General features: G+C 32.6%; 1 long non-coding RNA gene across 1 annotated transcript; it reads right to left on the bottom strand.

Annotated features, from left to right (window-relative positions):
• Positions 1 to 849: 849 nt before the first annotated feature.
• LOC129959141 (uncharacterized) lies at positions 850 to 2,381 on the bottom strand. The gene is made up of 4 exons (XR_008783409.1): positions 2,255 to 2,381; positions 1,473 to 1,685; positions 1,057 to 1,174; positions 850 to 973 (listed from the first exon to the last, which is right to left on the bottom strand). It is a non-coding gene; the product is annotated as an uncharacterized LOC129959141 (long non-coding RNA).
• Between the last annotated feature and the right edge of the window lie 9,084 nt (positions 2,382 to 11,465).

The following is an 11,465-nucleotide window of genomic DNA, read 5'->3' as shown; positions in this document are numbered from 1 at the left end:
TAATTTATATAGATTATTCTAAAATAGAATTTTCATTACATTTTGTACGGAATTGAATACAAACTGAACTGTTGCGAGCTTTAAATATTTCCCTCTTCAGTTGCCTATTAGCAAAAGTATTGACATTCATTTGAAAAAAATCTAAATAACCTTTCCATTTCCTTAAAGAAACAGTGCTTGCAAATTTCGGTTCTGCGTGTATTTAGTCTATGCAAGTCATAGGTTGCGAATACATGCATGAATAAATTCCCATTTTCAAATGGTTCAACGTAACGCTTCCCACTCCGAAAACTAATGCGATGCATTATACTTATGCGAATACAAGGAATCTTTAAGGTTTAGAAACCTACGAAATATTTTCCAATTTGTTAGAATTGCTATAAAGATTTATGTGAAAGCTAGTAGTACTATTACAAATGTTCTAATCTAATAAGAATGTATTGTGTTTAAATTATATGTAACCACCAGAAAGGCGGACTGAGGAGCGATAAGATTTATTATAGTAAGATTTCAACATTTACAGAACTTTCCAAAAGGAAATCATTTCATTTAATGAAAATAATCGAGAAGTATTCCATTTTTGTTACACAGAATTGCATTTGATTGCTACCGAGACGCTTAGAAACTTGCAGAAAATAAATTTGCTAGTTGTTACAATTAGAAAAGAAATGCAAATACGAAAGTTTTATTTATGAATAGTATATTTTATTCGCCCAGAAAAGTTTTCCGGAAGGTAAAACAGGCGTAATAAAATTACCTGGGAACAATCTTTATCCCATCAGTTGGAATGCAACGACGTGTAGACGATTGTAGCATTCTCAGGCGACCGATCAATTCTACCCTCACATGGATAAGTTGATCCAATGATACGCGTTTCGATTTCCTTTATTCTTATATTGAGAAACCGCTGGAAATGTTGCATCTGTCTCGATAAATGTTGCCAGGTAATTATGGCTTGAATCTGCATTATAGGCTTCAAGAAAATATTTAAGGATCACAATTAAGCATTTAAGAATAGCATTTTTTGGCAATGGTTATTAAAATTCACGAACTTACTGTATTTGTATTTCTATTTCGATGTCATCTTTATTTTCCATTTCCTGTATAAATTGTCAATTCATCAAGGAGTTGAGAATGTAGCCGGTCTTCTGATGGTTGATGGCATGTCGTTATTCTACAAAAATTCATACGCAACCAATGAATATCAATTTAAAGATTTTCAATATTTCATTATTTTGAATTATATTGTTATGAAATCAAATGATTATACCCTATATTCATTTAAAAATGATAGCAAATATTGCAACATAACGATTTCTCAGGTTGATACCGAAGACATCGTTTTCTGGCAATCAAAATTGTTATTCACAGAATTTATGTCGGGAACTGAAATAAAATACAAATATCTAATCTCTTAAAATAGCATCTAAATTATCAGAAATGTATAGACAGCTAAAAAAATTATTGGTTACCACACATAAAGAATCCACTCAGGGGAAATGGATTTTGTATTATTTATTAGTTTAGTTCTGAAGATCCGTATTCGTAGTCACATTTTTTGGCGATATGCATTGAGGATTTTACAGATTGTTAGCTATATCTTCTGGTTCTCCATCCATAAATGTAAAACATAATTTCAAAATGCTAAACGTCGCCCATTTCGGTTGATTCATATTAGCAGATATCTGAAAAAAATATTAAATATATAAATTAAACCAGTTTGCGTTTGATTGAACAAAAGCTGATTTTGGCAAAATCTTCATACTCATTTATTAAATTGATACAAATATTTTAATACAACTCGAAACAAAGTAAGTCTAGAAAATCCAAGCGTATAGAAGTATGAAAATCAATAGTCATGAAATAACTCGATGATAGGTATGCAACAGTTCTAAAAAAAAAGGTACGATTAATGCTTATATACCATTTTTAAAAACCACCCAATAATTTAGAAAATTAGAATGATTAACATGAAGATTAAAATAACCAAGACAAATGCAGGCATTAAGAATGCAATGGCGTAACTGATTTTATTTTTGATCTTTAGACATATATACAAATTCAAATAAAAATGAATTTTATTGCTTTATTTGTGTAATGTAACTAGTAAAATGAACTATTCTGAGCTTTTAAAAATTTATCTGCAGATAGTAAAATTATTCCCGGTATTATAAAAATTCCTGTGAAACAGTTCATCTAAATAAGCTATTCTTAATACAGTTCTTGACAGTACAGAGAAAAAAAACCAGTTTACCTGAAACATTTCTTGTGCTAAGTGCTCAGCTCCTTATGTTCCTAGCCGAACGCTGTCCTATTGAAGAACATCTTCCTCGTGGATGTCACACGCTGACCAACTCAGATCTCGGATTAATTCTGTCCCTATATACCAAGAAAGTGATCTCAGAATGACACGTGCTTGAATTGATCCGTGTTGAGGGAATTGAAAGTGCTGTAACTATTTTGAAAGATGTGTCCCTATCCTGATGTTTGAATTTCTTTACAGAAGTTGGAAAATCTCTTCTGGAAGAATAAATAAATTACATGGCATTTTCAAATCGCTTTAAGGTGTTTTATAATACAGGAATTTACCTGGCCTTGAATTTCTATTACAAGTCACTTCAAAGGAATATTTTCTCGAATCCAGTAAAGTTGACAATTCATAAGTAATGTGGAATGTAGAAAGCAGTCTTGCTTCTTTCTGGTGGATGGCATGTCTATTCACCAGAAGAGAAAAAATGCAGGTTTTATGTTTTCCAACCTATACATAACAAATAAAATAAAAAGAATACCTCCGTAAAATTCTAATTATGTAGCAATTACAAAATTGTATTTAACTATTTCAGTGTGATAATTATAATTCACGAAAACTTACCAATATCATTTCGATTCCATCCTGAAATGGTTTCTTGGATATACAGATATCCGCTTTCGACAGCTTTTGAGTTTGGAATTCAAACAGCAGTGTTTGAAAAGGCATTGGAATATGTCCTTTTTCCAATAGATAATTAATGCATATGGTAACGACTTCAAATGAATCAACATTAAAAACCTAGAGCAAGTCTTGCAATATAAACTGAAGATTCAAGTGCCCAAAAATGTCATTCTTATCTATTCTTCCTTTTCTCAAGTACATGGTATGAAAAACATCAAAGATCTTATTGCACCAGACAATGCCAAATAATGACCACATAATTGTAGCAATCTCGCCGCTTAGAGGCCGCTTGCACAGAATATCTAAAGATTACGAATATTTCTTTCGCATTTTACGATATCAGAAATATTGATTCGAATGCATTCTGAAGGCTTTCAGATGATTCTTTTAAACCATGCGAGAAAGTTCTCAGAAGTGAATTTCCAAAGGAGTAAGGAAACCTAATTGAGCATTTCTTCGACATTACACGTCCGAGCAATTTTAAAGGAACAATTTTTGAACTAATTAAAATAGGAATTAAATGATCGTGATTTTAAGTATTCATCCTACTAAAATTCAATGCCGATTTCAGACGGACGGAACTGCACTAATATTTCATGCCCCTCTCCATTTCAAGACCTAATTTGCTCAAGATTGTTTCAAGCTGTTTTGATTTAATTTTAAGCACACATTTTTTTTCAAGTTACCTTTTAAATACCTATCCCATCTTATGCAAATATATATAGTAAACATTATATCTTGGCACACAGATAAAGTACAACACAAACTTTGTCCAAAGCATTTTTTGCAAGTCCAGAGTAGTTTCATGTTGGGACATTTTAAAATTAAACGAAATCTTTCGTCTAACAAATTACATTTTTAAAAAATTACCTGGATCCTATTTTGACTACTTCGCTGTTTAAAATATAATTTTAATTCACTCGTATTCACTACATGTTCTCATTTTAATTTCTACTTACGTTACTTTCTGAAAAAGCAAACACAATTACCCCTTAAAATCTAGTTCGTATTTACATTTGAATAATACACAGGACCTAGTAAGACTAGAATTTGAGATATCGCAAATTAGTTCGTTAGTTCTGGGTTAATAAAGATGAAAACAGAATTTAACTCTACAGCGGACTACAACTTAACAGCGGAATTTAACTTTCAGACTATAAATAAAAGAATATTACATCTGCATAAAGCTTCAGAACAATTGAGAATAGCGAAAGAAAAATATGCACCTTGGAAAGGGAGATTCTAGTTGGTAAAAAGTGGATTTAGATTTTAAACTTAAGCCGAAATAAATTCTTTTAACAAATGTGGATACGCTTTAGAATAACCTATGACTAAATCGCAAGAAGATACTAACTGTAGCTTTAAAATGAACAACAAGATAATATAACTAGAAACTAGACATTTAAAAGCTATGGTATAACTTTTCTTCGGCTCCTTTACGAGATTGTAAATCAAAGAACGGTGTCAGTCCATGCACAAGAATTTCAACAAAATTTCTGTTCTGCCAATCAGAATAAAAGTCAAATCCCATGTGTATTCTTTCCAAACAAGAGCCGATTCAATAATTTGTTACAATTATGAATTACAGTTGTTGACTAAGTGTTGCGATTACGAAAGCAGGAAATAGCCCTGTCAAAAAAAAAAATGCAGCAGTTTTATCTATTTATAAATTTATTGTTAAAACGCGCTTGTAATTTGAAATTATTCTAAAGAAAGATGGGAATTTAGCATTATTTGATCTTGTATCCGTCCGATAAAAATCCTACTGCCTAATTGGTGGGATTTAAAATCAAGCGAGCATTAATTTTAAAATTAAAGTATTTAAGTATTAGAGCACATTAAAACTTCTTATTCATTGTGCTCATTTCTTTGCTTTCCTACTTCAACTATGTGTGCCAGTCTCTGAAGCCTTATTGTTCCTATATTCAAGCCTGAAATAAAAGCTAAACGAGAAACGATCATCCCGAGCAAATTAGATACATTACCCACGCCACCGACCCCAACTACGATTCCACAGCTCACACACACACACATTACCCACGCCACCGACCCCAACTACGATTCCACAGCTCACACACACACACATTACCCACGCCACCGACCCCAACTACGATTCCACAGCTCACACACACACACACTACCCACGCCACCGAGCCCAACTACGATTCCACAGCTCACACACACACACACTACCCACGCCACCGAGCCCAACTACGATTCCACAGCTCACACACACACACACTACCCACGCCACCGAGCCCAACTACGATTCCACAGCTCACACACACACACACTACCCACGCCACCGAGCCCAACTACGATTCCACAGCTCACACACACACACACTACCCACGCCACCGACCCCAACTACGATTCCACAGCTCACACACACACATTACCCACGCCACCGACCCCAACTACGATTCCACAGCTCACACACACACACACACACATTACCCACGCCACCGACCCCAACTACGATTCCACAGCTCACACACACACACACACACATTACCCACGCCACCGACCCCAACTAGATTCCACAGCTCACACACACACACATTACCCACGCCACCAACCCCAACTACGATTCCACAGCTCACACACACATTACCCACGCCACCGACCCCAACTACGATTCCACAGCTCACACACATTACCCACGCCATGACTGTACATCTTGCACACACTGCTGAAGCCTTCAGCTCAACTACAATTCCACTGTTCGTTCTCGCACATATTACTCACACCTCTCCAACCCCATAAAGATCCCATATCTCACTCTCGCACACATTGCCCATTGTTCCAGACCCACCACGGTTCCACTCACTCACATTGCTCAAGCCACCAGTCCCATCATATTCCACAGCTCGCACACTCATTACCCACACCTCCAAACTTCACCAGATTATACCCCTCACAAACACTACTCAAACATCGAAACTACCGAGATTTCGCAGCTATCACACATTACCCGCCTTCTCAAATCCACACTACTCAACAATACGAAAACAATTGACCACGACGCATTCACTTTTCATTTACCCACTGCAAAAACCCAGAGCTTTTGACTACACATTGTCTACTTCCACTTATGCTTATGCTTTCGCTCCATTCCCGCTTACCGAGAAGTTGTACAGATTACGTTGCTCGCACAACTACCAATTACTACTTCGTACATCATACCCTATTTTCGTAATGCACATCAAAAGGCAATTCCGTTTTCGAATACATCTGGCCTAGATTATGAATTTATCTCAGTGCCTTATTTCGCTAGAGGGATCAAATATTTAGCCTTTGTATAGGTACATGAAAACGAATTTTTAACAATACCGATCCCGGCACCGCTTATCCAACTTGAATGTGCGAGGAGTTAAAGGGTAATAAACCTAGGATGTGAAACTTATTAAATCCATTAATTTTATAAATTCTATTCAATACTTCCAATGCTCTGTACTATACAGCAATTTACAAGTTCGGCACCAAATTTGACATTCTGAAATTGTTAATCCGTAGTTCTTCCTTTCGCATCTCGTGATTGACTACTGTCAAAACAACAATCAGAGTTAGCTTAAGTATTATTCAATAAAATAAAGAGCGATTTAATTCCAATCAAAGTGTGGTATTTGAATGCAACACTTATTTTTAAGACATAGCATCACTAATATGGGTTTCTGTAACATTTTTAGGATTTGCATTTTAATTTGGAATCTAGCTATCCGAGAGCATTATACTACCTATAACAAATGGATACAAGACCAATAGAAAATTTTTCTAAAATGCAACCAAAATTTTGAAATTTAAGTAAGTTGAATTTAAGCCGCAATCGATTGAAATTTTATGTTTAATATAACACGTCTGACAATTTAGGATTTGATCACGTAATGGCACGGGGTATTAAGTAAACGAAACTAATAAAATATACAATTAAAGTTTAAATTTACTAGGTTAATGAAGTTGAACATTAACGATTTTCACTACTACACATACGAGGTGTCCGAAATGCGCATCGCATTAAGTCGTTTCTGCATTTAAATGAAAGCAATTTAAATTCGAAAGTCACAAAACTCAATACTTCCAATGCCTTGTATATTATAGGAATTAAAATGAAATCTTGGTGATATTTATCTAATAAGGAAGTCAAAGACAATATAAATAGGAAACTAATACTAATTACAGAAACTAATAAAAAGCATTTTAAGTTATATAATTCAGATTTAATAAAAAACTCAAGAAAACCTAACAATTTCGAATTATTTGAAACAGAAAGGAAGTTTCTTTAGGATTTCGAGTGGCGACTTGAGAAGGCACAATATAAATTAGTGGGATTTTCTACATATAATAAGCATGAGATAATTTCATTTAACATAAAAAGGTTAATAAGATTAGAATTCCAGTAGTATTTTTTAAATTAAAGCAACTTTCATATTTTAGAGACAAAGATTACAGGATCAACTGTCATTTTTTAGACGTGAAGAGGAAAAATAGATGCACCATACTTTATCAATTAATTTCTAAAGCAGTACCAAAAAATTGCAATCTTTAATTTCTAAATCGTAAATCTAGAATTGTGAAAGTTGTGTATATTTAAATTTTAATTATTTAGCCGAGATGTTATTCAGCATTCACATAATCGCTTATGTTTATATTTAAAAAAATTCTAATCTGTAACTTCGGAAATTTAAGATGCCTCCATATTTGATACAAAATCGGCTTTAACTCCATAAAAAAAATCAGCGATAATCTAATTTTTCCAGATGCAATACCTACAATCACCCATCTAATTAAATAACTGAACGCAGTCAATAAATGCCGACTTTGCTGGTAAACAAATTCAGTTTATATTCAGTAAGCTGAAATTTACAGTACCATGATATGTAAACGAATAGCGATTTGTACCGATTCTATTACTTGAATTTACAATATTCAATGAAAAGTTGGATCAGGAATAATCTGCAGGAATTGTGAATACGTTTTATTGTTAATTCGCGATGAACGGGAAATATGCTTAAATGAAGTTATACTGAGAACTGAAAGAAAACGCTTTAAGTGAAGTTCGAATTTATATTTTGTGGATAAACTGATTATCATACTAATAGGCCTAAAAAATTAGCATCGATTTGTTTTTAAACCAAGAGTAAAAGAAATTTTTCAACTTTTTATCAAGATTAGTTTTTGAAAATTTACCATCGTTTTAATAAAGATTGTGTAAGAACTATTCGTTTCCAACTCCGAGGAAATTCAAGGTATCGCATAGATCTTAATTCGTTATCAAGTTTCAGAAAGAATTTAAAATCCATTTTAAAAATGCCTGGGATTATTAATCAAATTAGAAATAGAGCGTTAGAACCTGAAACTAGTTTTTAATGAACGCGGAGAAATATTCGCAATCTTTGAATATTCTACAAAAGCAGCCTCTGAGCAGCTAGGATACCGCAATTATGCAGACATAATACTTGCATAGTCCAATACAACAGAAGGAGATCCGTCCTTTAACCATAAGCGACTCGAATGGCCCATTGAGGTATGATGAGGTGATCCAGAAGGCGTTTCTTTAAAGCCAGAGAGAAGCTAGCACTGGATTTTAACTTGGCATGATGAAGAATGGCAACACATTCAGTTACATAAAATATGAACGTAAAGATGCAGGTGTCACATAATTCCATCTATCTTCTTCGCAATGATCTGCAAGAAAAATAGAATTGAATGCTGGCTAAGATTAATTATGAATAGATATTAACATTTCAAAAATGGATTAGTATTAGTTTAATGCAATGATTTCAAAGAAAGGCAAACAGTTCAAATCATAGACGAATCATATACAAGATATTCCATACGTTGAAATACTGACTGTTCTGAATGAAAAAACATGTTCGCATTTTAATAGATGTTTCTTTTTAATTCTTTACATACAATATCCTTTCATGGAATAGTGCAAGATCATTAAGATAAACATTTGGTTTAATTTTATTTATATTCCGTTTTGCAAAAAATCCATTTGAAGGTAGACTAATTTTGTACCATAATCAGCAGATGAACACAATACCTGATATGGCACGCCTTCCCTCCACAAACGAAAGGAGCAAGAAGGGTAATAAGTGTTAAAAACCAACAATTATTGCTAATAAAATGTAACCTCATTAATCCAAGCGACAAAACCCTATTCATGGAGTTGACAACACTTAATTCCATTTACAGCGTTTGGAACAGTATAAATAAGAATCTATAGTTAAATTTTAAACATTTTCCTACGAAGAAAGATTATCGTACGGAAACCTTTTTGTAACTAACAATCCCTAGCTATGATAACTGTGCGATGTCGAAATTCAAAGGCATGCTTTAGTTCTACATTACACCTTAATATCAGACTGACATGCTTACCATGGATTGCAAGATGCAATCCTATATATATATATATATTATGTACGGCATTCAACGTTATTCGAACAGAATTAGACCTAGAGTTAACAGATTTGGATCATAATGGATAACTTAAGGAAAAGGTAGTCACCATGAAAGAATTTTCTAAATTTTTTTACTTATTGAGAGAAACCTTTGAGAAATATATTCGGATGATTTTTGCAATTTGAAAGCTCTTGTGAATCATTTCGTAATATATGACATCGTTTGTGCACGAATTAAAAAGACATTAACTTCAGTAACGTTGTAGTGTTTCTTTAATTTTAATTATTTTCAAAGTTAATTTTATATCTTTATTATATTTAATTTTATTTTTTACGAAATACAATGTTGTAAATATTTAAATTTATGTTCAATTGTAAATTTTGTTAAAGATGGAACCTAACTTAAAGCTGCTGGTATCAGAAAACCTAACATCCTTATGTAAATAGGAAACGGAATGAAATGAAGCAATTTTAAATCGGAAGCCGAAGTTCAATGTACAATTCAATGTGCAATCCAATGTAAATTGAATTGCCAATTTTATGAAATAATGCCTTTTGACGACAAGAGTTATCATTTGTTAACATAAAGTGCACGATATAATATTTCTTTTTTATTTAATTTTCAATTGTGACTATCTTATTACGTACGAGATGAATTGACTCCCTTAGATGCACAGGTCGGACTGTTTGGATTCGAATTGCCAAGTAAACCATTAAGATGGATAAAATACTTCTAATTTTTTTCCGAATCTTATATAGGTTTTTTTTGCATAAATTGTATTATTGAAATATTAAATGCGTTATGCGTTTTTATGAACTTCCTTTAACAAAACTTCAAAACCCGAAATAAATCAGACGATTGCTTGAATTCGAGTCATTCTTTTCAAAATTATTTGAAGGAAAACTTTCTGCCTTGCTAAGTCTATTTTTAATGTCAAAGAATTATTTCGTAATCCGAAAGTTTGGTAAAGCATCCTGTTGCACACTTAATACCAGTGCTAATCAAATACTTCAAAATATCTATTACTTTTTAAATATTGAAATATAAGGTTCAGATGAACGAAATCGTAAGCAAACCATCAGGACTGCAACGAAATGAATCTTTCAACTGCTCAATAGATTTTACTTCCAATTGCAATAGAAAAAAAATCTTTGAATGCATATGCCAAAAATTTTATTGGTGCATCATGGTATATATATTTCTAATATGATTTCATTATATTTTATTACATTTGTTAATTATACGAATTGAACTAGAAATATCCGAGCAGCACTAATTATTACAGAATTTATAATGCAGTAGATTTCGTATAAACCGTTTTCATTGAATTGACGTTATTGGGTATATTGCGATATTTTAGTACAGTTAAAAACAAATGAAAAATTAAAATTGTTTTGAAGCTGGTCTTTCACAAGTATATGCACTCTAATTGGAAAACCTCGAATCTCCTAATACAAGAACATTTTTTTAGAACTTTATTGCACAAAAGTGCATAATTATTTAAACTATAACATGCAGATAGTTTAAGTTATATTTATAATGCTTCCAAAATACCCTCCTCATATTTTCAGGTAGAATTGTCTCCACCATTGCATTTACTTAAGTATTTAAGTAAATCAAGAAAGTTGAGTATTGCTGGCTCCCCATAAGATGCCTCCGACTTTACGAAGGTGCTTAGTATCGAAATTAAAATTTTTAGACTCATGAATGCAACATTGAATAAATAGGACTCTGGTCATATGGCAAAATATGAAGCACTCCATTATACATTTTCTTTATTTTTTGCTTGAAATGTCATTAAAACAACCCTCTTAAAATATTTTACAGTTGAATAAAAGAATCTAGAAATTTCCCCCATGCTTCAAATCGATACGAGTATAAGAATATTTCATTCAGACTTCATAAGATTACAAAAGTCTTTGTTATCTAAAAGGATACACAATGTTTGTACTCCTAAAATAGAATTTTCTTTATACAGAAAGTAATATATGTACTACTCTTATAATATAGGAATGTTTATAGAATTACCTAAAAAATTTTCGAAGTTTGGATGAAATTTTTATATAAATAAAAGACTTCCATATGAGAACAGAAACGCCAAACACGTTATATTTCAGAATGATAATAT

The sequence above is a fragment of the Argiope bruennichi genome, chromosome X1, assembly GCF_947563725.1.
Source record: "Argiope bruennichi chromosome X1, qqArgBrue1.1, whole genome shotgun sequence".
NCBI classification, from domain to species: Eukaryota; Metazoa; Arthropoda; class Arachnida; order Araneae; family Araneidae; genus Argiope; species Argiope bruennichi.
Note: the sequence above shows the minus strand (reverse complement) of the source record. Positions and strands in the feature narration are given on the sequence as shown.